The following is a 26848-nucleotide window of genomic DNA, read 5'->3' as shown; positions in this document are numbered from 1 at the left end:
CTTGGGGGAACCACTTGGCAAGGCACCCGTGGAAACTCCTTTTACTACCAGTTTAAATTTCACCACCCCAACTGGTTCTCCTGAATCTATTCTCAAGTGAGTAAGACACAACCCACCCTCTGCAGCCTCAACCACATTCCTGAGAACAAACAAATGTGCAGAGCTATGGCCAGAAGATGACAAAAGCACACAGTAGTCCATTAAGCAGAAGACAGAGGCAGTCATCAGTTTGTAAGAAGTCTGTGCTGCTGTTTGCTGGAGTTTCTGGCTATGAGCAATCCAGTTGTTAGCCTTGGAAAACAGCAGGTAAGATCATAACCTTCCTTATAACCCAAATCAAGTTCAAAACGGAACGAAACATCTTTGCCTCAGTGGTACTACAGGGATAAAACGTGAAGATTCTTAAATTCTCATTTGCAACCTACAGATGCCATTGATGAGTTGTGCACAGCTTCCAGGCAAGGTAGGGGAAGCACTTTTTTACTCAGATATTAAGCAAGGTCGGGCTTTAATACAGGTTGACATGTGAGAGAAGCTATAAATCCTGCAGACAACTGACAACAGATGCAGGAAAAGATAAGCAAAACTGTCTTTCAATATCAGTCTTTTGGGAATTGTTACCTGGACTGCTCTGCCTTGGCATTGTTAACCCTTCTTGGCCCAGGCTTCTCTGAGGAGTAATTATATACTGTAGGTCCCTTGTCACTGTGCATGAAGAGACAACAGTTGACAGTTCCACTTGTATTGAAGTCTGAGGATTTTGCTCAGACTTTTTGCTATTTCCACCTGTCCCTGGCACAGCTGTGTGTCTACTTAAAACTTGTTTTGCACTGCAGCACTTCCAGGTTTTTCCTCCCACTGCTGCTCACTGCCCTCTGCTTCCCATCCTCTCCTGTTTCTCACTAGAAACCTCTACTGGCTCAATGCTCAGCTTCATCTTTCTTTCCACCCTGAAGAAGGCAAATTTGAAATGTATCTTTTTTCCTCTGGGGTGCTCACCACTGCATTGTGTCCTGCTAAATCATTCATGTCAGAAACTATTTATCAGCATGCCTGAGAAAAGCACTTTTCCAGATCAAACACTATGTTGTTTTGGACTAGTACCCTCCAAACAGACATGAAAGCAGACAGACATGATCCTCCCAATTTGTTCTGTTAACCTGATCTCTCACCCCTTTCCAAGTATGCAAGTAAAACACTGTTCTACTCTATGAATAAATTGAGCATCAGAATTTCTAGAACAAAGTAAAAAAAATTCTTGCAAAGATATCTCTGGGTTTTTTAGTTTTGGAGTTTTTTTTTTCCTTCCCAGCCAAATACCCTTTCTTGTCTTCTTGACTTTCAGGGAATATTTTTCTTTAAATAAAAATTAAACTTGTATGTCATGTCTCAGAACTATTCTTAGTATATATACACATACACTAAAGCCTAGTTTAAGAACAAAGTAGCATCATCATTTTCAATAGCGATTTGAAGGCATAAAGATTCCTCAGATTATTCCAAACTGCATGCAGAATACTAACATGACAGACAAAAGAAGAACTCTCAAAACATCAAGAAAGCATATTGAATAGATTTTTTTTGGAAAATAAAATATATTTTAGTCTCTCATTGAATTATTTGGTCCTGAAAGTGTTTCTCACACTGTTAGAGGAACACCGAGGAGATTCAAAAGACTGTAACAAAGAATGGAAACAAAGAGTGTCATGCTTTATAAAAGACCCAACATTTTCTTAAAATAGAAATTATCATAGCATCAACTAAAATATTCCCAAGTGCTGAGAAACTGTAGAACCAGTTACAAAAGAGTAATGATATTTCAACTAGTCCTGGAAATCTCTTTTAATGACAATATATTGTATTTCTTTTTTATTTGTATTTCTTTTTTATTTGTGTGTGGCATTTATATATTTAGTGTGCACTCTGCTCACATAGTTCTCTGCAGATTGAAATGAAAAGCAGAAACAATTTATTCATGATGTGGTCACATTGTTATAATTGCATAGGTGGAGAAACAGAATAAAAATAGGAAGAATAAAAGTTTTCTATTTAACCACAGCAGCCCATCAGCTGAGACTTTAATTAAGAAATCAGAAAAAAAAAACTGTAGCAAGTAGCAAGCACTTACCAGGTTGACCTGGGTGTCTTATAAAATGAATACCAAAAAAAATGATACCATGTGGCTGACTGCCCAGCTGAGAGTGGGATGGCTTCAGAGATGGTCCATGGAGAGAGGCTTTGGCTGTAGAGAGCAGCACCCTCTGCTACTGACACCACTACCATACTGGTGTCACACTGGGTTAACACTGTGACTTCAGTCACATCCTGCCCAGAGGATGAAAAGCTGTCTCAGCATGGACACCCAAAATGTCCACATTCAGTGGACACACAGTTCCCCATCTAGATTATTTAATGCACGTCATAAAAACAGGATGACATTTTCATCCTCTCCAAACACACCACTGAGAATAAAAATTAATTTGTCATTGGTCATCACAATCTAAAGGCCATTATTGACCCTAATTCTGGTTTGAATTTGATCCAAACGACAAACTAGAAAGTGTTTCCACCATCTTAATAGTCCTTCCAAGGGCAGTCAGCCAAAAAAGCAAACTGGCATCAGAACCAGAGTTTGATACTCTAATCATGCCTGGCATTTTGTTCCATGCTATTGTCACAGATGCAAGTAGAATAGAGATGTGGGAAGATCTTGTTCTGCAGTGAAGAAATTTCACTCAGAAATTCAGAAGATTCGGCTTTAAATGTATTTCCAAAATTATTGGCAACCTTATCAAAAGGAAGCTGGGATACTGAGTGTGGTGAGGAACTGGCATTGCTAAAAGGGAAGGTGAAGCCATTTCACTCAGACTTTGTTCTGTCCACTTCTTGCCATGCTTCAGGTGCTATTAGGTTTGACAGTGCTGACAATGGAGGGGTCAGTGCTGACAGGTGACTGCAGTGGACTAGAGTGAAAAGAGAAACTTTCCAGATATGGCTCTGGAAACTTTACATGTTTTGCCTCTGTGAACCCAGCTGATTAGAACAAGAGAATAAATAAAGCCTGATCTGAAAGATTGTTCTCATATCACAGACTCTGAATGCATATACTCAACACAGAGAAGAGAACTGAGCAACACACAGGTTCAGAACAGATTCTGTGTTTCCACAAGGCATTTATCAAAAAGACTTTTCTGGATTGACCTTACATGGATTAGTTCTCTTATAAGGTAGTCATGAAGCCAAAACTTAATTCAGTCTTGATTTCAGACCACAAATAAAACCAAATTCCCCTAGGATTTGCTCATGATAAAGGATACCCTAAGGGTAGTTTTCTAATTACTGAAGAATTAAAATCAGACACAGCGCATTGCTAATGAAACAGTTAAATAAGAATATTTGTTCCTGTGTAAATATGGCTTTGTATGTTTTGCCACCAAACTTTTATGCTGTTGTGAAGAATCATGAAAAACTGAAAAACCTTTCAATTACAAATATATTCATAGTTAGTCTATCTTGCAAGGAAACTGAGAGGAGGTGATTTCAAGAACGTGCTCGATACCTACAATTTCTACCTAGTAATTATGTCATCAGTTTTGTCTTATCAGAAAGCAGCATTAAAAAAATGAAGCAGAAGAGGAAATGCGAAGATAGAAACAAGCATTTAAATTTTAAAAGGGGAATAATTATACTGTAGAGCTTCTAATTCTCATTCTTTTCACTAAATACCCTTCCCTTACCTAGACCACTTTAAAATGAAGAAGTGGCATCCACTGTCTTTGTGAATGTGTGCATAATTACGGATAACTGTCTTACAGGTATTTCAGTCTGCATTACTGAACTCATCAGCCAAAAGTTATTTGTAAGGCTCAGTCACTCACAGAATTGTCCATTTCTAATTACATTAATTACTAATCTTTGACCAGAAAAGTCTTGTGTACTTGAGCTTGCAGCAGCACTCTCAACCCTTGCCATAAGTGACTTAAGAGAGCTCAATCTGTGTAGCTTATCAAAAGAATCGAGAGGTGACTTGATTACAGCATGTAAGTACCTTCACAGGGAGAAAGTACAAGGGCTCTCTAATCTAACAGAGGTGTAACAAAAAATGCAGCTGAAAACTGAAAAAAAAAAAAAAATAAGCAGGAAATAAAGCACACCGTTTCCTGATGATAAGGAAGTAAATCAGTGGCACAATCTCCAAAGGAATCACAGGATAATAGATCGTTTTGGCTGCAAAATAACTCTAAGATCATGGAGTCCAACATTCTTGAGCTCCTACTGTCTCAAGAACATCAGATGCCTTTCAGGAAGTTGTGCTTTAGCTCAACATGGTGAAACACAGGTTATTATGCTCAGCTGCAGAGTATCTGGGGGAATTCAGTGACCTATGATATTCAGGAGGTCAGATTTCAGCATCTATTACTGTGAGAGAGGTAGTTTGGGGTTTTTTTTGTTTTTTGTTTCATTTTGTTTGGTTTTGTTCTTGGTTTTTTGTGTTGTTGTTTTTTACTGTGTAAGACGATGTTGCTGCCAAACAAGCAGACTTTCAAGCACACAAGCCTTCCTTCAGGTATAACATAAACTGAAGCAGCAACTTACAATACTGAAAACAAGTTGAAAAAAATTTCTCCAACTTTGATTGCTGTTCCACATCCTGGGTTAAAATGGCAGAGGTTAAAAGTGAGGGATACTGACACAAAGCAAGGTGCTATATCCCACACCTTTTTAATGAGTGCTAGTGATAAAGGAATGGACCAGAACCTGATTTTTAACAACAAAACATGAACAGAACAACTGCTGCCTCTTCTGTGCTGATCCCAGCTGCTTTGTTAGCTTTGTTGGAACCTATAACAGAAATAGGGAAGTGTCTCAGGAATTCTTTCTTTTTTATTTTGAGAATAAGGAAACTGAAAGCTTTCTGATGAGAACCTCAGCCAACCTCAATAGTTCTTTCCTACTGTCCAATTACACCTTGTCATGGTGGAAGGAGGTCATATTTAAAGAAATATCATTATTAGTCTCCTGAACAGTTTACTTGTCCTCCTGCACAACAGTTCATTGATTATAAACCAATGGTCAGACAAGTCCTCAGCAGGAGGTTCATAAGCATTATTCCATTACATCAGTAAAATTGTGTTGATACTTGACAGCTGAGAAACTCCAGAAGTTTTGTGCTGGTCGTTGTCGAACACCATTTTCCCATGGTCCCATCTGTTGAGTTATGCATGTAGTGTGGCAATAATGAGGAAAAAGTATTTCAATAACTTTTGCTATGACACTAACAATACAAACTGGCAAAGTAGTTAAGCTACTTAAAAGCAGATGAAACTTTCAAACTGTCTTTATTCAAGTGCAGGAATTGAGAATAATTGCTGTGGTAAATGCCAAAGAGGGTGCTACTTTCATGTTCAGATTTCCAAAAGCAACATTTTGCTGGCTTCAACACCATAAATGTACCATAAATGAAGTACCACAGAGGCCTGTCTCATGATCTTGAGAAGTTTATTTAGCCGGTCTTTTATTTAATCTTGTATTCATTGATTGTCAGGTGAGGTAAACTTTGCTGGAGCAAAACTGGTGAGTTTGGTGCACTCTTCTAATTAACCAGATTTACTTCAGCTCTGTAACTGAAGTAACCCTCTTACCAAAAATGTTCCTAGAGCTTGTTAAATGGACACTGTCTTTTCCAACATCCTACAGACCTCCACTGATAGCTAACAACAATTGACAACAAGATCATCAAACAGAGAATGACAGCCTAGAGTTAGGCACTTGCACTGCTGAACATCATCATGGCAAATTTTCCCTATCCATTACTTATTCCTATTTTTCCTTTTCCTGCTGTCTTGTGCCCCAGTCTACAGGCAGGAAAAGAGAATTTTGTAGACTGTTTCTCCAGTCAAAACATTATCAGAAGCATAGCAAACTTCAGCTCCCTTTAATCCTGACAACAGTCTGTCCAATGAATATCAGCAGTGCAATTAAAGCACATTTTATGAATTGGAAACAGTGCACCAATCCACAGCTGGTTTTCAGTCAATAATGAGTACAGATACAGAAAACTTGGGATTGAATGGACTGGGATAACACAATAGTAACTGGGTAACAAGTTGCTGTGCAAGTGACTGTGACTTACTGTAATAGGAGCTCTTAGCACTAGGTGCTTACAGACAGTGACCTTGATCGAGCAAAGATGTTTAATTAGAATTTAAACCATTTACTTACCAGAGTAGTACAGCATAATGTAGCAGAATGGTTTATGAAAAAGGTATTACTACATGCAATTTAACCAGTAAAAAAAGGTAGGAGAAAGCTCCACCAGTTTGAAAAACTCTTCTGTGATGTCTTAACAAGCTCTTTGTGCTTGGACCAGATTTTTGTAGCAGGGAATCTGACCCTGATATACAGCAATCATACTGAGCTGCTGAAAGCACATGCTTGTAATACATACAATTTCCCCTTTCGTATTACAATGTGTATGGCTACTACTATTCTAACAGGTGTGGATACACTTGAGGAGAATGTTAAATATTGCCCTCTTTAGTGCCTTAAAATAGTCCAAAGCATAAGTCCACCAAAATCTATTAGGAAATCCATTTCCCCAATAACCATATTTAAGTTCTCCAATGCAGACTACACATTCTAGTAGCAGCAGTGGTGACTCAGTACAAAAAATGAGTAAGTAAAAGTTGTTATCTTCACAGAAGTAGAGAAGACATCTCAGTGCTCAATTATTTTAATAAAAATGGCAATCCTAAAAAGAACGTTTACTGGAATTCATGTCCTCCTGTGAGAAAGCGTACTGGATCTGGCTGGGATGGAGTTTGTTTCCTTCACAGCAGCTTTTATGGCAGATTTTTGACTAAAATTTGTAACTGTGGTAGATTTGCGACTTCATTGATAACACAAAAGGCTACAGTTGAACAGTGCTCGGATGGCATCAAGGCTTTCTCCTTCTCCCACTCTGGCCACATCAGCAAGTGGATGGAGGCACACAAGAAGCTGGCAGGGTAAAGCACTGACTCTGCCTGGCCAAAGAGATATCCCACACCAAATGGCATCATGGTCAGTTATAAAACTCAGGGAAATGAGGAGGAAGGGGGATTCAAGTTAAGACATTTGTGCTCCATGTCAGCTGTTAGGTGTGCTGAGAATCTGCTTTATTAGAACTTGTCCAAGGATGGCACATAGTGAATTAACTCCTTCTTTTGGTTTGCTTGTGTATGCAGGGTTTCCCCACTTGTTAAGCTGTCCTTATCTTGATGCATGAGGTTTGCACTTCTGCTTTTCTCACACTCTGCTCATTCCATGTTAAGATGAACGAGAAGCTGGTAGGTAGTTGATTGACAGCTGAGGTCAGCTCACCACAAGAAGGCAAAAGTCCAAATACAGAAAGAAAAGACATAGAAAAAGAAAATGGTAAGAATGACTGACAGAAGAGTCCAGTTCTTACATGTGCTGAATCCCATGGTACCCGAGGCAGAGGGGGTCTGGATCTGAGGCATCAGACCAAAAACCCTCAGTACTTTTCTTTTCAGATGACAGAAACAGGAGAGGAAAAACAAAACCCTTTGGATCATGCCAAAGACATTTCAGCTAGTAGATGGAGGCTTAAAATCCAAATGCAAAATATCATCAGAAGCAGAATTACTTGAGCATGTCTAGCCTGTGAAAAGTGTAGGGAATGTGACTAAAGAAGAGAGAGACTAAGTGAGCTGAATGAAGGGGTCAGATAAGTGTCTATCTTGTAGAGACATTCCTCCCCAGTTATTCCTGCAGGAAGGGAAAGATAGAAACACCATACACACCAATTACATAATTTTTATTTTTTCCAATATTTAAAGCAAATCTTACTATATGAATAAAAAACAAATAAACAACCAAAACCAAAAACAAAAGAATTCCTTTGTACTTCAAGCTCTTTGGAGTTTGCTGAGAAGTCCGTGCTGCATTCTCAATTCTCATCTGCCAGGCTCATGGGATAGAGCAGAGATGGTTTCCCTTGAACCACTTTTCAGAGTAGAAATTTGGGGAGGGCTGAGTCACCAGCAGGGACAACTTCTATATGATTCTAGTAAGATTTATAAGAGGATGTAATTCACCAGGTCTCGGGAACTGTGTTGAATATTGTAGGGATTGTTATGCATACTCAAATCTTACAGTACTTTGCAATGTACTAGGTATGGCTACATGAAGTTGGTCTCTCATCACACACAAAGCAAGGCGGTGATTAGAGATGTACAGCAGCATTCCTGATGTCATCCTTTTTATTCCTCCTGGATAATAAAGGCTCTAGGGTTCTGCAGTACAGTGATTTTAGAAAGACAAAATGAGCAGCAGATCCTTCTTTGGTTCCACTTAAAAGAGAGTTAAGTGTAATTTCCATAGCCTAAATCCTATCTTTATTCTGGTACCCACCATCCTCCAGAGAAAATTGGAAACTGGGTTACATAGAAGAAACTGTTTGCTATTCTGTCTTTTCTTCTCCAAAAATAATAAATTTGCTCACTTCAACTTTGTAATAATTCCTGCACTTAAAATATATTCCAGGAGCTACTGCAGAGGATTGAGTTCAGGATCACAAAGATGATTAGGTGTTTGCAGCATTTCTCTTATGGGGAAATAGACCTGTTTAATCTGAAGAAGAGAAAGCTGAGAGGGGCCCCATCAATGCATATAAATGTCTCAAAATCTGCGGTTAAGAAGGTGGTGCCAGACTCTTTTCAGTGGTGCCCAGTGACAGGATGAGGAGCAGTGTCCATAAACTAAATCACAGTAAGTTTCACCTTCACATGAAGAAGAACTTGTCTATGCTGAGGGTGGCAGAGCACTGGCACAGGCTGCCCAGGGAGGTCGTAGAGTCTCTCTGGAGACATTCAAACCTCACCTGGACATGCTCCTATATTGCCTTCCCTAGGTGACCCTACCTTGGCAGGATGTTGGGCTAGATGAACTCCAAGGTCCTTTCCAGCCTTAAGTATTTTGTGATTCTGTCTCAGGACCACATCTGACAGAAAACAGGAAAGTTTTGATGAAGGCTTAGTTGTCCATTTTCTGTTTATTCACAAAGAGAAAATACTGTCACTTTTTCCCTATCAAGTGGAAAAAACTGGTTACAGACTTGCCTTGATTTTGCTAGTCAGTACACCATCCCCTTATACTTTTGTCCAGTATACAAATATGCACCTCTTTATTAAGTGTCCAGCCTTTTTTTTACTAACTATAGGATCACTTGAGAAGATCAGCTGTGAGAAGACAGGACCACTAAATAATGTCTTCAGGAAAAGAGGGATTGATAGGCAGCATTCAAGTATGAAAACAGTAGCACAGTTCATCTTACTTTAAACCTGACCCTGAGAAGAGTACAGATTCTTACTTTCCTCCATCAACAGTTGTAGTTGTTTAGATTTGCTAATTTTATTTTTCCCGGCCAACGCACTAAATAAATGTTGTGGTTTTAAAGCAGTAACTAAAAAAAAATTACTTACTTCTTGCTGTGAGATATGGATTAGAACAAGAGCAAAACAGGCTTAAAACTTAAAAGGAAATAAATAAAGTTTATTTAAAAAATTACAAGAATAAAAACACCAGAATAAACTTCCAGAAAACTCTCTTATCCCCCACTACTCACCATTCCCTTGTACATGTGACAACAGAGACAAAAAAAAAACTTTGGTGGTTAAAAGAGTCTCAATTCCTGCTAGAGTCTTTTCATCAGCCTTTGTAGAGAAACAGAAGTCTTCTTCTGCTAATCCATGGAGTATCTCACGAGAAAACTATTTCTGTTATAGTTTTCTACTTCTCTGATGCCAGCTGCCCGAGAATCTGTCATCAGAGTTCATTCCTCCCATTTCACATCACTTTGAGGTGTGTATGGGCCATGAGTCTAGGGTTGGCATTTTAAGGATGAGTTATTCAAAGGCAAAAGTCTTCTTCATCTGTCTCTGTGAGCTTCGCTGGAAACAGTTTTCTCATTGCCTCAAACGGCCTCAAATCTTCACCTCACTCTGTTCCAGCACCTCACTGTATCACAATTACTCTCTCGTTTGCTCAAAATTCACACTTTGAATGCTCCATTCCTCCCAATATACTCTGTCATGAATTAAAGGAGTCTTTTCAAACTACTATTGTCCATCTCTATAGCTTTAACAGAAAGATATTTCAGCTTATAAAGCACCTCCTTATTCCCTCCCCATCTAAAACTTAACTATTTTTCTCACTGTTGTTGGTGGGTTTATGATGTCTTCTTCATGTTGATTGTCTCTCTCTCTCTGTCTCTCTGGGAAAAAGGAGTAATCTGTACATTTCATCTAGGAAAGCTGCAAGAGTTCATGGTGTCAGGTTTCAGTCCAGCAGCAGAAACTGAAAACTAAACCAGGCCAGCCGGCTCCATTTCCTCCCCCCGGCCTCTGCGGCCTTGTCCAGCCTAGTGGGGCGGGGGGGGGAGGAGGCCGAGACAGAGCCTTGTTACCTTGTTAGAAGCCAGAAACCAAAGAGAACAAGAGAGCTCTGACTGTACATCTTAAGGGGGTGTTCACAAGTTGATCTCACTTTTCAATGGTCAAAACTGCTGTCAATTCTTAGAAATGACTGATAATTGGTCAGGAGAAAAGACTCCTATCAGCCGCCAGCAGCTTCAACTTCCTTAGCTCTTAAAGCCATCTTAAAGGTAAAGTCACCCCATGACAACAGTAAAGAAAGCCTTCGGTCACTAGTTCAAATAGAGTCTTTCCACCCTTTAGCTTTTACAGTGTTTGTTAGATCCTGGTGAACTTAAATCAGAACTAAAATCTGAGATGAGTCCTGCATGTGGGATTAAATATACGGTGGGAGTGTGGGGAGGAGGGTGTTGAAAAATTAGTAAATCTCAAATTTGTTTAACATAGGAACAGAAAGAAATACATGATCTTGATAATTTGGGAAGGAAGAATTTAGTTGTTATATTTCATCCAGTCTTGCTCAAGCTGAACAGAGTACTAGTGAAATCTGAGGAATTTGAATTTATCTTCATTATATAACAGCAGTAAAAGTACACAGGTGGCAGAGACTGGGTGACTAAGGAGACAAACCAGCAAAGCCTAAAGCATATTCAAGTGGCAAAATCCCTCAAATTCAGGTTTAGCTACAGGCAGAAAAGATGAGTAACCTGCCCTATTTTTCTCAGCTACAGAGAAGGAAATGCAGGTTTTGCAGCCTCATATATGTGTGTCATCCAGATCCTCAGACAGTCCAGACTACCAGACTGATAATGAATCCAAGCAGAATATTGTCAAACAAGATAACAAAAATATTTGAAGTCACTTACTGCAAACTTTTTTTCCAGAAACACAAAAAATAGCTCTTATTTTTACCTACATTATGTCTTGGGGAATGTGACACATAGCAGACTTAATAATTAATATCTTGATATAAAAATTTCAAAGATTTAATGCCTGAAATAGTTTAAAACTTGTCTAAGGATACTCTGAACATAAGAAAATATTCTGCAGGTATATTTGAGGTAATTTTTGGCATGAAGGTGAGGACTTCATACTGGGCTGTGATGTGTTGCCTTCACATCACTGGTATCTTAGAGTGCTTTTACTGTGGGGATGTTTTCCAGAACACACATCAGACCCAAACAAAGATAAGTTTGCAGAGGGTATGTGCTTGCGAACAACCACATAAAGATTTGTACATTTTGATTATTTTGTCTAAGGAAAGAGTAATTTTGATCACAGTTTCTTAAAATCAGTTCAGCAATTGCTAAGCAAGATTAATAATATATTTCCTCTGTGACTGATTTATTTTTGTAATATATAAATTACAACATAAAAAAAAAAAAAAAAAAGTAATTTTTTTCATCTTTCACTAACAGATTTCCTGGAAAAAACAGAAATTTTGAAGATGAAAATGCCTTGTTTAACTCTGTTGGGTTAACCCTGGCTGGATATCAGGTGCCCACCAAAGCCTTCTGTCACTCCTGTTCTCAGCTGGGCAGGGGAGAGAAAATCCAATGAAAGGCTGAGTTTAATTTACTGCCAACTAAATCAGAGTAGGATCATGAAAATAAAATTAAATCTTTAAACACCTTCCCCCCAGTCCTCCCTTCCTCTCAGGCTTAACTTAAACCCCCCATTTTCTCTCTCTCCTCCCCCACAGCAGCACAGGGGGACAGGAAATGGGTGCTGTAATCAGTTCATCACATCTCTACTTTTTCCACCTCACAGGGAGGACTCCTCACACTCTGTCCCTGCTCCAGCACAGGGTCTCTCCCAAGGGTGAGAGTCCTCCACAAACTTGTCCAAAGTAAATCTTTCCCATGGGCTTCTCTTCTTCACAAACACCCCAGAGTGGGTCCCTTCCACAGGCTGCAGTCCTTCAGGAATTGCTCCAGCCTGATGCCCCTGTGGGGGTCACAAGTCACAGCAAACCTGCTCCAGCATGCTGTCTTCTCTCCATGAAGCCACAGGTCCTGCCAGGAGCCTGATCCAGTATGGGCTTTCCAGGAGGTCACAGACTCCTCTGGGCATCCACCTGCTCCATGGGGTGGTCCTGCATGGGCTTCAGGTGCATCTCTGCTGCAACATGGAGCTCCTGTCTCACCACGGGCTGCAAGGGAATCTCAGCTCTGATGTCTGGAGCTGCCCCTTGTTCACTGACCTTGGTGTCTGCAGGGCTGTCGTTCTCACACATTCCCACTCTCCTCTTCCCTGGATGCAACTGCTGTTGCACTACAACTTCCCAGAAGTGTCGCTGCTGTTGATGATGGGCTCAGCCTTGGCCAGGGGCTGGTCCGTCTTGGAGCCAGCTGATATTGGCTTCAGTGGACACAGGGGAAATTTCTGGCAGCTGTAACAGAAGACACCAGAGTAGTCCCTCTCACTACCAAAATATTGCCACACATATCCAATACATTAATACATTCCAAAGACAATCTGCTGTTGCTTACTCTTTTAAGAAATGTGCTCACAAGATAAACCTTCCTTTTTTTTTTTCCCCCCTGTTGAGCAATATAAATTTTCAAGTAATTATTATTTTTATGGCCTGTGATATTTGGGGCTCATGTACCCCAGGGAATTAGGAGAGTGTCCCTGACCCAATTATCTCATTTTATAAAAACTGGCATTCATTCAAGACTTAAGTCATGTTTCTCTAATTAAGGGTTTCAATAATATTTTTTATATATTTTGAAAGAAAAAAAAGAGAGGCATTATACAATTCCAACTGAAATGTTGACATAGAAAGGAGACTAAGCTTTATTAGAAAAAAAAAAAAAAAAGGCAAATAAAAATGAAAGGAAACAAAACTAATACCATAAATTCTCTTAGGAAGTCCTGCATAAGTTCTACACATGGTATGCTGCCAAAGCAAAAAAATTAAATTCTATTGCTTTGGCTCAGATTTATTTCTATGAGAACACATTTGAACATGAAAACCACAGAAGTTTGGATCAGGACTGGAATTCTTCCTAGATACATTCAAGTCTATCATTAGAAGAAATCTTTTCTAAATAGTGAACTTTCATTAGGCTTTCTCTAATTTTCAATGTTTAATTAATTACCTTATGTAAGGAAGGTAATATATAGACCTCAAGTAGGTCTATAATTTCCTAGAACAGATTGGAAAAAAAGACTTTAATTTAAAAAAAAAAAAAAAAGTCAACATGGAAGCTGCTGGACTTTAAACTGCATAAAGTAAATCTGTAACCTTGATATTGCTGTATATCATCAATGTTAGTAGCAAAAACATGTATTATGGCTCTGCAAAGCAATCTATTGTTTTCTTGGTTTAAGGAAACTTCAGTCAATATTGCAGTTTTAAAATTTCGTAGGGCTTGTCCCTCTGGGGCAAGAGTGGATCTACTTTTCCAGCTCTGCAAGGGCTGGAAGATTCAAATGCTATGATTTCAAGTAAGCCACCAGCAGAAAGAATGAAACTTGTGATTTCTGTGTGCTTTTGAACCTTTATAGCTCAGGAGGAAACATCTGTATTGCCTAGCTGCCAACACAGGAGGAAGACACATCACTCGTCCAAGTAGAAGCACAGCTTGCATTTATGTTTCAGCTTATATAGAGCTTATAGAATTCTCAGTCCTTCTTTTATCCAAAAAGAGACAAATACTGGGTAAAAAAAAGAGATAAGTTTAAACCAAAAGATATATAGTCATATGTTAGTAATGATGTATGTTCCAAAACAGTTGCAAGGAACAGTTCATGTCTCCAGTAAATAGAAGATAGCTGTGCTCATTCTGCTAGTTTGGGAATTGGCAGATCAGGATATGTACATTGCAAGCCATTGCATTTCTGTTATGCTTCACACATAACTGGAGGTGAATTTGTAGCCCTTAAGGAACAGTGAAGTCATTTGTGGTGGGCTGTCATAATGTGGAGAAAACACACATCTACAAAAGATAAAAATAATAAAAAAACTAAAGCAGAAGTGTAAGGTCTATAAAGACAAACACAGAATCTCAGAAAGGAGGTGGGGGAAGACGTAAGAGTGCTTTAATGAGCCTATAGAAACATGACATGAAAAGAAAAATGTGATATTACTGATGATTCCTGCTGACCCTCATGGAGTGGGTTCTCACTTTTTGACCCATACATCCTGCTGAAGAATCATTTGTTGCACTAAGAGGTAGAGCAGATGTCATTGTGTTGGTTCTACACCAGGTGAAACACACTTTTCCTATGCCATAGCTTACTCACATGCTAATTTGAAAGGTCAATAATGTTGACAAAGCAACAGCTTATTTTCAGCTGGCCAGAATTAAAATGCTGAGGACTATGCTGGTGAATAACTAACAGGAAGAAATGTACTTGTGAATTTTATTAGCTCGTTTTCTACAAGGAAGGAATCCCCAGAAGACAAGTCAGCCCATCAATAGAATAAACAGACAGCAAATGCAAGAAAAGATGGACACCATGCAAATATGTCTTACATAATGCATCCTTTCACCAACAGGGACACAGTAATCTCTACTCAGAAATGGCTTTCCCAGAGCCCACCTTCACTAACCTGCAGAGCAGTCTGATCCCAAGGAATTCAGAGTAATTCCGGGCAAAAACTAAGGATACGGCTTGCCTCTCAGTTCTTTTTACGGCACGTAGTCTTTAGTGGGGAATTTCTTTTATTTATTTGGAGCATATGCGAATATTTTTCCCTAAATAATGTAGGATAGGATATCTTCTTCCTTACTAGTCACATCTGACAGTTTCTCTCATTTCTTTTTCCTCACTGTATTTGTTTGACTTCTTATCCCTCCATCTCACAGATGCAGTCAAGTTGAAATCAAGACAGCTTTCACGCTTATTCCTAAAGGGTTCAGACCTCTTCATTTTACTCAAGTTCAGATTAGTACTGTCTCTCTTTCTTCCCCTCCCCAGCACCATCTCTATATGGAGTGGAATTGTTGAAGGGGGAAGGAGTTTACGAAAAAGGATCTAAAATCTGTCCCTCTGCTCCATCACAATCAGTTATTTTCCTAGTTTGTTAGAAAAGCAGTGGAATTCAATGATAAAATTATTATTAAAACAAATTTAAACAATTCCTACGGTCTTTGAAAGTTAGGAATTTAAACTAGACAACATTAAATTCAAATTCCTGGCAAAGCTGATTGTGTTATCATGCTGGCATACTCTGTATTTTCTCCAAGTCTTGAAATGGGTGATAGCTATTTCTCTTGTGGAAGAAAAGAGGGTTGATGTCAGGTGAATCAGGTAAAACTACACTTCTTTGAACAAAGGAGTAAATAAAAACTGCACTCTTGTTTTCTGAGGTTTTAATTTTTTCATATGTTTTTGGTTGAATAAGAGCGGGGAACATAAACATTGCCTGATGTTTTCTTTCTCCAGATGTAGATATGCACAATTTCAGATCCTGGAAGAGATGTCATGTGGTTATTACAGCTCATGTCATTACACTATAAATAGATATCCACAGGCATAGGAATGAACATTGTTGTGCTGTTGTTCACAATGACGACTGACTGTAGTAATGTTTTCCCTTTTGGTAATATAATCTTAGCAAATGACTACTTCCCTCAGTACTCTATTTTTGGAAAGGACATTTAATTATATGCCTGGTTTATCATTTCTTATATTAATTACATCTAGAGGTCATGTGCTGGCACTTTTAATATTTAATGTTTTGAAAATAAATTAAAATACATCATTTCAGGATAACTAATTTCCAGATATTACAAAAGGATTACAGAAACAATTATGCTCTATATTGTAAGTCTAGATGACTCAAATGATAGCTAAATGGAGGCTGTGTCTTTCCTCTTTAGGATACCAATTGAAGTCCATCTGGCTTACTAGAGACAGAAAGACAGATTCAAATATGGGTGGTTGAGTCATTTGCTGGAACAATGAAACTGATTTAAGCTGGGATGTTCAAGGCATCCCAGAAGCACCTTATCTCCTCAGATACCTTTGGAAATCCTAGTCTTAAGTCTATTTTTTGCTTCACAAAGTCATTCACAAAGTATGAAATCCTCACTCCATTAAAATCAGTGGTAATTCTTGACTTCAGCAAGGCCAGAATTCAGACTATTCAGGCCAAGTACTATTTTGTTCATTTCTTTTTTATACCCAGTTTCCAAGGAGGGTATTGATTATGTTTGAAGTGCTGTTTCCAGAGACTTCAGGAATTTTTTATTTCATCCTAATTTATGTATTATTACTTAGTTTTTGAAGAGAGGAATGGTGGGAGGCAACCTTAGCAAGAAAAAGTGGAAGACAAGAAAATTATCCGAGTATGAGTATCGCTGTTTGGATACATCCATTTGGCAAATACAGTCTCCAAAATAATGATCATACTGTGATAGATTTTAGAAATCACAGAACTGCTCAGGATCTTAAATTCTGGTGACGCCTGTAAGGAAAGCCTCAGCCCCAAAAGATTTGTAATTTAGCTAGTTAGAAATAAAATGGTGAAAGCTGTACATCGTCACTCCTCTTTACACATGGAGAGCTAAGGAACAAAAACATGAAAAGATTGCATCCCATAAAATGCAAGTAACTAATGCAAGAGCTGCATTGAATCTTCAAAATTTTCATCAAGTATAGTCATTTAAGCTGTCTGTCTATAGGCATATTTTCACTCAAATATTTGCATGTTGAAATATTACAATTTTCAAGTAATACCTCTGGAAACAAGAAGAACACCAAAACAAGGTGTTCTCAGAGTTTAAACAATTTATATTTCTTTTATTCTATTCTAATTGATCTCTCCTGAGTGCAAGAAGCTCAGCAGGATCCTGATGATGACACCAAACTGGGTGATGAGGTAAACAAACATGTCAGATGGGAGAACAATATTACAGACATAATGGGACAGATTGGAAGATTGCCTTCCAAGAAAAAAATCTTGTACCTTGGTTGGAATAAACTAAGAGCCCAGCAGAGAACAGGAGCTGTGTGGCTGGTGAGCAGCCTTGCTGAAAAGGATTTGGGGCACAATGAGCTGAACACAGAGATCAGCAACTCTGTGCTGTTGGAGGAAAAAAGGTAAATTGAATCCTGGACATTACAAGGGACATTACAAGCAGAGGTACAGATGTGATCATTCCACTCTACCCAGCACCTGTCAGGCTATACCTGGAGCAGCATGACCCTTTCTGATCCCCTCAAGTCAAGAAAGACTTGGGCATATTGGACAGTGTCCAGAGGAGAGTGGCAATGATGTTTCTGGGCTGGAAAGCCTTCCCTGCAAGGAAAGACTGAGGGAGTTAGGTCTCTTCTCCCTGGAGAAGGCTCAGGTGGGACTTCATCACAATATTCCCATACTTAAAGGGCAACTTCAAAGAGGTCAGAGGCTCTGTCCTCACAAGGAGAGAAGACAACACATGCACTGGGAGTAATTTACCTTAAGAAATATCCTCTCCAGGGATGTGGGAAAGCCCCCATTGCTGAAGATTTTCAAGATATGTGATTGGACAGGGTGCTAGATAAACTCATTTACACTGCCTTTCCCATGGAAGCTTAGACCAGATAATTTTTTGAGGTCCCTTCTGGACTATTCTGTGACTGTAGGATAAGTTAGTAAATTACAGTTATCAGGAACTGGTAGCACTGAGATAATTTTCAAGGAGTCTAATATTTATATATCTTAATATAATTCAATATTTAAAGATTATAAACCCAAAAATAACTTCTTTAGTATGTTTCAGCTCTTCTGATTTGCACCAAGATAATTTGAGAGTGTTGCTTATCATCTCCCCAGCCTTTTCACACTTACTCATCCATTTGTAATGCTTTTAGGAGGTGCACTGGAAAATGTTACTCTTCTGGGCATTCAGGAGATGATCATATACCCAGACCCTCATGTTTTGTTCTGTTCCTGGCAATGGCAAACAATTTCATTCCAGCCACTTGCAACCCACTCACTTCTCTGCAGGGCACAGTTGTATTTTCTGCTCATCCCTGCTGGAACATGGAAACAAGAAAACAACTGTAAAGAAAAAAAAAAAAACAAAAACGGATAATAAAAATAAAAAAAGGTGATTTTATATACATGTCCATTATACAAAAAGCGATTTCCAGCTCTTGAACTTTTGTAATGAGGACTGACTGGATTGGATTGCTTATTTTGTGTCAGCATGCAGCGAATGCCCAAATGCTGAAGCACCAAAATAGGCAAATGCTTTGAGGTTTAAAAAGATTATGTGTGAGAGAAAAGAAGGGCTAGAGTAAGAGCACCGGTGAAAAGAAAATTGAGCTTTTCCTCTGAGGCCTCTAATGGGATGAGGAAGATTTTCTCAAAGACAAACCACATCTTGAGAAAATCTCCACATACTTGGTTTTGCTTCTGGGACAAAAAGTGTCTCAGTTACCAGAATAGATCTCAGACACTGGGAATGTTTTTGCTGGGACTTTTTTCAACCTGGAAAGGTGAACAGAACCAGACTTTTATATCCATCTCCCATAACATAACCAAATGAATTAACACTGTTGAGAGAGAAAAACTAGTGATAAAAACTAGGAGAACAGTATGTCAGGAGAACCAAATGTGCATTTTTTTCTGGTAGTCTGACAACATCACACACTTTCTCAGATTGAAATGCTGTTTCCAAAACAACTGGCCTACAAAGAATTGACCACAGCAGACTTGTCAGAGGTAGTCAATACAGGATAAGGAGAAATATACTCTGACTTCTTGCATCATGGCAATAAGACTTAAATTTCCAGTGAGCAGTGACTCATTCAGCTTCTGGTTGGAATCAGCTCTAGTAAATGCAACTCTTGTCTTTGGCAGACTGTGAGAAACGTCGACCCACTTGAAGTGACTGCTTTCAATTTTAGAGTCAAAATGTTTAAGATCTAGTTCTTTAGAGTCACTGAGTTTGTTCTGCATCTCTCTTTAGCAAAAACCATTTATTGGAATATAATTTTCTGCCTTTAGGAGTACCTAATGTAAGGATCCCTTCATGGAAAGAAGGTTCTGAACTCTGAATGGTTCACTGGGCAGGAGTGAACATCTATTTCATTTAGCATGCTGTGTTATCCAAGCCCCTAACATGACAGTCCACTGACTGTGTTGATCTTTGATGCACTATGAACCACAAATTTTTGTGGCTCATGAGCTAATTACTTGGCATGTACTGTAGAAATGCAAAGGGAGAAATTATTGCAGGAAAGTATTACCTGGAAAAAGTAGCAAGATTTGAGCTGAAAACTATAAGATAAAACAGAAATCTGTTTTCATTTTGGATCTTGAGTCAGAGGGAAATACTGCTGACACCATCTGGCCTTCAACCATCACATTCTATGAATAAAGCATTGTATTAAATTCCTACCTCATTAAATCAGCTGTTTAGCTGATTTTGTGTTCTGCTACTGCAGCTCTGATCTGCATTTACAGTGCTGTCTGTAATACCTTGTAAGGCAAACAAAATGCCTGAACTATGAGGTATAATGTAATGCAAAAGTCGGGCCAACTATATTCTTGTCTAGTTTACATTCTTAACTGAATACTTGTTGAGCAGCATATTTTTTTTATGTAGTGGGAAGTTGCAAGGAGCAATCAGCTTTACCAAAAATTCAGAAAAACTGTCAAAATATCTCTGGAGTTTCACAAGAAGAATTTCCTTGTCAGCACCATTCAGGAGCCGTTAACCTTAGGCAAATGGAAAAAAACACCAAAAACCAAATAACCAAGTCTAAGAATAGGGCTATATCTTTGAAACAGAAAGTTTGTTGTTGAAAGGCCTTAGATTGGCATCACTGGAGATTTTGACGGATGATTAAGACAAATACCATCTGGACAGGCAACAGCAAAATGCCCCCAATATGCTATTGTCTATCAGTCCTGGCCTTTAAACACCAGCTGTGACTGTCAAGATAGGATGGGTTCTGTCAGAGGCCCACTTACTCCCCTTTAAAAGGACAAGATGCTTGGCACTAACCACGCTGTCCTGAAAAAAATGTTAAAAGGGCTGTTCTCAAACTTTTCCTTCAAATGTGTCTCCTGATTCCTGCAATGAGCTTGGTTAACTAAGCAGCTGGCACATTGTGTGCAATGCTTATTATACTGATCACTAACATTTCAGCCCTCATTGTGGAGATCCCAGTTTTGTATCTCATCTTACTCTTTGAATTTAAATATAGCAGGGTGTTTTTGTTCTCTTCTTGCAGTGCAAGGCAAAAGAGTGGGGTATCAGTGTGCAGAAAGAAATGAACAGGAGCACATGAATAACATCATTTTATACAAACTAATAAAGCACCAAGTCCATTGCACTGTTCATATAAAATGCTCCAAAATGCGATAAGAGAGTAACAGGTCTGTTCTTTTCCTAAATATTGCTCTTTTTGTGTTTTTAAAAAATGTTGCCTAAAGGGTAGGGAATTTGGGGACAAAAGTTTGAGAGGGTGGCACATAGGTGAAAAGGGATAAACTTTCCAGTGGGTCCCTCTAAAACATTCATTATATTTTCTTCTATTGCTGTAGAAAGGAAACTGGAGTCAGTGACCCAGCTGATATCCCCCCAGTAACGTGTCACTGATCCCAAAATTTAGAGTCCTTATACAGATGTGAAGTTCTCTGTGCACTCAGGAATGCCCTTTGGATGTCAATGTCAAAATTAAAAGGGCAGCAGGGGTTACTATTTCCACTGTTTTGTATTTCACTACCTTTCTAGTTATTGCAAAATCAGAATTTTCAGGCTGATTTTCATTAATGGAGCTCATCTAGACAGTCTTGGCCCTGTAAAGCAGCAGATTTTATCATTAGCTATTTCCTAAAATATCTTCAACCTCTTTCTCAATCAACCAATACAAAAAGAATACCATGCAAAATACAAGCAGACTTCCTAGAAGTTTTTCAAGAGGTGTTGCCTCTTTATTTGGTTATTAAGGAGCATTTTTGTTTGCTTGCAAAGCAAAGGAATACATTTGCCAGTCCCTTGACACCCGTCTGCAAGTGTATGAGTCTGATATGAATTCTGCCACAAGCCAGTGGGAAAAATTTTTGTTGGTGCCCATTGTGAAAAGATTGGCAGCATATCCATGTTTATGTCCCACTACGAGTCTCCTGAGCTGCTTATCTTTCTCAAGTGTTAGCACTCATCTTAGGCAAATCCTACATCCTGCCACAAACCTGCTGCTAACTTGGTTCAATCACTTGGGGCCAGATCCAGTGTGGCAGTGCAGAGCACCACGGTCCTGCTATGTGGTTATGGTTAATCCAGTATCCTCTCTCTCACTGCTGCTATTAGGAATTCAAGGTGCAAAATGCCATGTGTAAGTGGGATTTGCTGTTCCCTGCCCTTCTCTGCTGGTAGTGGGAAAAGCATGAGAAGACAAAAGTAAAGGGGGAAAAAGAGCGAGAAGAACAGAAAAATAAGTAAATAAATAAATAGATTTTGGAGATACAGAAATCCCCTAAGACCTTTCAGTGGAATTGAGGATGAAGAAATACAATGGAGCAGAAAGGAATATTACAAAATCAAGTAGCAGAGAGGAAGCATTAAAGAATAACAATGCTTACAGCATTCTTTGTTGTGAATACCTATTAAAAATTAATCCGTTTGAATGAAGATGTCTCAGAACTATATAGTCCAAATATCTGCTTACTCTGCAGCTATAGTCTCATGCCTCAGCCTGGGCTTTAACCCAGCCAAATTCTGAACCCTGTATTTTATCCAAATTAAGTCACGAGATGTCTCCCTGGCTTACTATCATGAGAACTATAAATATGAAGACGCTTTTATTTTCACCTGAAGAGAAACAAATTGAAACCTAGATGTTTTTTGCCTCCGATTTTTTGAACTGAGAAAGATAAAGAGAATTGCTAATAGGGTTAGCAACGTTAACTGAGAGAGGTCAACATAATTGCTAACATGGTTAGCAACAGCTGACCATTCCATAAACTCACCTTTAACAATCTGTTCACACGGCATCTGAGTATCTGAGCTCCCCCCAACCTTGTCCCCTTGGCAGTTCGGTAAGGGGATAGAAAAGGGGATAATAACATCCCCAAATATTGATCAGGTTTTATATTTAAAGTCAGTAATCACTGAGCACAGGGACAGTCACCAGGTTTCACCTCTTACCCAGAACAAACATGCAGTAAGGGTACAGTTACTCACACCGAGATTCATGCTTTGTGAACCTCCAACTGAGTTTAGAGATCATGAGCATAAAAGAAAAAAAATCCACAAAAAGATTTAAGGTGCTAATTTTGTACAAATTTCCTCATTGTGAAATAATCCTTGCTGTCATAGAACTGCATTGGATCTTGAAACATTCCTTCCACTTAGCTGATTTTTATTGTATTAATAAAATTATGACTTTCTAAAGTAAAATCAGATTTGATAACTCCCACACAGATAAGAATAAACTGAAAGTCAGCATGTTAAAAGTGTTATAATTTGCATTCATATAGTGCCTGTTATCAAAGAATCTCAAAATATTTTTTAAATGGCTATTATTCAGCTTTTCAGAGGAAAAAGCAAAAAAATAAATACAATCATGAAGATAAGCATTTTTCATCTTGGATATAAATATTGGATACAAAAACCATGACCCGGTATTCAGTATATCTGAGTACCTACAACTGCTAGTAGTTTTGAAAATAAGTGGTTTTCTAACCAACAAAAGTGTATTGGGTTTGTGTGGCAAGGTTGTGGCAGGAAGGGGTGTACAGGGGTGGCATCTGAGAGAAGCTTCCAGAAACTTCCCCTATTATCTGATGGTGTCAGTACCAACAGGCTCCAAGAGAGACACACCACTGCCCAAGGCCAAATCCGTCAGTAATGACAGTAACAATTCTAGGTTGACAGATTAAGGAAAGGGAAAAGCTGCTGCATGGGAGTGATTGCAGCCAGAGAGAGAAGTGAGAAGATGTGAGAGCAACAGCCCCACAGACACCAAGGCCAGTGAAGAAGGAGGGGCAGGAGGTGTTCCAGGCACCAGAGTAGAGATTCCCCTGCTGCCATGGTGAAGACCATGGTGAGGCAGCTGTGCCCCTGCAGCCCATAGAAGGCCCCCTGCCAGAGCAGATGGATACCCAAAGTCTGTGAGCCCATGGGAAGCTCATGCTGGAGCATCTTTTGCCCCTGGGGACCAGCACTGGAGCAGTCTGATCCTGAGGCACAGGTGGAAGGTGTTTGCTCTGGAGCAGTTCTAGAAGAACTGTGGGTTATGAGGAGGACTCACACTGGAGAAGTTCATGGAGCACTATCTCTCATGGGAGAGGCTCCACACAGGAGCATGGAACAGTGTGAGTCCTCTGCCCAAGGAGGAAGCAGTGGCACAGATATCACATGATGGTGAACTGACCACAGCTCCCATTGCCCATCCCACTGTGCTGCTGTGGGGGAAGGAGAGGGATAAAATGGGCAGTTAAGCCCTGGAATAAAGGACAGTTGGAGGGAAGGTGTTTGTTTTTATAATTTGTTTTTTTGTTACCCTACTCTGATTTGGCTGACAAAAATTTAAACTAATTTCTCAACTTTGAATCTGCTTTTCCAGTGACAGTTACAGGTGAGTGATCTCTCCCTGTCCTTGTATTGGCCCACAAGCCTTGTGTTACATTTTCTCTTCCCTGTCCAGCTGAGGAGAGAAATGACAGAAAGCCTTTGGTGACAACCTGGCATCCAGCCACAGTCAACAGCCCAGAAAAAAAAAATTATTAAAATTAACTTTTAAGTTCTTATTAAAGATTTTAATTGCTTAGGACTACAGCTAGTTTAAAAATTGAACTTATTTTCATGAACTATTTTGATGTCTTGAGTTCATTCCTAATTTGAAACAAATTGATTTTTATTTGATTTCTCTATTTATTGATCAACAGTTGGGAAGTAAATGGTTAATATTGTTTTCCATTTGGCTTTCAGATAAACCAAAAATTTTATTGGGACTATTAGGAGGGTTATTTTAAAAACTATAAATAATTCAGAGCAACCCCCTCCCCCATTATCTGCAGTTACATGCTGACCAGAAATGAGTCAATCTACTTTCCCACAGAACCTTTTTAGGCATGATAGAGCACAAACCATTGGCAGCATCCAGGCATATCTACAAAATGTCACTGACATCTTTCTGTGCTCAGAAATTCTACAGTGGTTATTGAGGTTTAGGCTCAGGCATAGAATGTCACCCATTCTGCTCAGGTCCCTCAGGAAAGGCCAAAAGTTCTGCAAGCATGTGACCAGAAAGGAAGTGGTTGGACAGGAAGGGATTGAGGAAGGAATTCACTCTGCACCCCAAGATCCAATGCTTGTAGATCTACTGGAGCAGTAGATCTACCCTCACCCAGGAGAGGATGGGACTCCCTTTTGTCAGGCTGATACAGCTTTCCAGCAGAATCACAGAATATTTGAAGTTAGATGGGGCCCATAAGTATCATCAGGTCTAACTCTCTGCTTCTTGCAGGACTCACTGAAACTAAAACATATGACTAAGAACACCATCAGATGCTCACTGAGCTCTTGTGAAGCAGGCTTTATGCTGCGGCCTCTTCTCTGGGGAGCTGGTTCCACTCACCAACCACCCTCTTTGTGAAGAACTTCTTCAAATGTCCAATCTGAACTTCTCTTGACATAACTTCATTCTGCTGCCTCATGTCCTACTTCTCACCAGAGAGATCTGCACCCTCATCTCTGCTGCCCATCTTTCGAAAGATGTAAGCTGTGATGAGGGCACCCCTCAGCCTTGTCTTCTCAAGATGAACAAACCAAATTAGCTCAGACTCTCTTCATAAATCTTGCTTTTGAGGGCTTTCATCATCTTGGTTTCCCCCCCTTGACACAGCCTAACAGTCTGATGTCCTTCCTGTGTTGAGGCAGCCTAAACTAGACACAGTATTAAAGCTGGGGCTGCACTAGTGTGGTGAGAAGCATTGATACTTGAATTTGTTAAAGTGGAGACCAGCCATCTTCATCTTGGCTAAAATGCTGAGGTATTTATGATAAAATCATAGAATGGTTTGGATTGGAAGGGACCTTGAAGATCATCTAGTTCCAACCCCTCTGTCATAGGCAGGGTCACCTTCCACTAGCCAGGCTGTTCAGAGCCCTGTCCAATCTGGCCATGAGCATCTCCAGGGATGAGGCATCCACAACCTCCGTGGGCAACCTCTTGCAGTGCCTCCCCACCCTCACAGTAAAAAATTTCTTTCTAATATCTAAATTAAGCTTTTTCTAACTTTAAGTTTGCAGCTATTCCCCTTTGCTGTGTCACTACATGTTCTTGTAAAAAATACATCCTTTCTGTAGGCTTCCTTCAGGTACTGGAGGGCTGCAGTTAAGTCACCCCAAAGCCTTCTCTTTTCCAGGGTGAACAGTTACAATTCTCTTAGCCTTTCCCCATAGGAGAGGTGATCCATCCATCCAGTCAACTTTTATGGCCCTTCTCTGGGCTCCCAAAGTTCATTAATCAAGAAATGCAAGTTCAAACAAACTTAAGTCTTGATTTTCTTTCCTAGAAAAATTGTCTAAAATGGGCATGCAGAGTGCCATTAATGGAATCTCTCTTCAGCAAAAGCCACCCAGCCCTGTTTGGTGCTTTGCCACCATTAAAAACAAACAAACAAACAAACAAACAAACAAACCAAAACAAACCACCACAACTATGCAGGTCTGGGAAGCCTTTTCTGTTCATTTCTCTTGTGGTTCAGTTCCACTAAGCAGCTCAGCCCCACACTGCTTACTTACTCCTTACTTATTATTTACTTACTTACTTACTTACTTAATTACTTACTGCTTGCTTACTCCTCTCAGTGAAATGGGCAACAGAATTGGAAAGCTAAAAGTGACAAAAAATGGGTTGAGGTAGACCATCTTTAATAGGTAAAGTAAAAGCTGTGCATACAAGCAGAGCAAAACAAGGAATTTATTTACCACTTTCCAAGGGCAGGCAAGTGTTCAGTCATCTCCAGGAAAGCAGGACTCCATCTCATGGAACAGTTATTTGGAAAGAAAAATGCCTTAACTCTGAACATTCTCCATTTCCTCCTTCTTTCCTCAGTTGTTCTTGCTGAGCACAATGTGACATGGTTTGGGATATCCGTGTGGTCATCAGGTGGTCCTGGCTGGGTCTTCTCCTCTCGTGCACCCTGGTCCACTCACTGAGAGAGCATCATGAGAAAAGCTTGAGGCTGCACAAGCCCTGTTCTGCAGGAGCTAAACTGAGGGGTTCTTACCACCATTTTGGTCAGAAATCCAAAAGCTATCACCATACAAGTTTCTATGAAGAATTCTGTCCCAGTGAAAACCAGTACAATTCCCCACACAAACAAGCAGAAGCATGCCTGTTCTTCCCAGGTCATCCACCTCTCTATTTGCCTCCTTGGGGATTTTTGGTCCATCTTTTAGGGAGCCCCATGCTACTTCCTCTGTCTCTACTTGCAGGAAAAAAAAAAAAAA

The 26848-nt window shown here is 39.5% G+C and overlaps 1 long non-coding RNA gene across 1 annotated transcript; it reads left to right on the top strand.

Moving 5' to 3' along the window:
• On the top strand, nucleotides 1-26842 carry LOC107202400. The gene is made up of 3 exons (XR_001520673.3): nucleotides 1-306; nucleotides 428-463; nucleotides 26451-26842. It is a non-coding gene; the product is annotated as an uncharacterized LOC107202400 (long non-coding RNA).
• Nucleotides 26843-26848: the final 6 nt, after the last annotated feature.

The sequence above is a fragment of the Parus major genome, chromosome 3 (assembly GCF_001522545.3).
Source record: "Parus major isolate Abel chromosome 3, Parus_major1.1, whole genome shotgun sequence".
In the NCBI taxonomy this organism is placed as follows: Eukaryota; Metazoa; Chordata; class Aves; order Passeriformes; family Paridae; genus Parus; species Parus major.
This window is presented reverse-complemented; position numbering and strand designations above follow the sequence as displayed.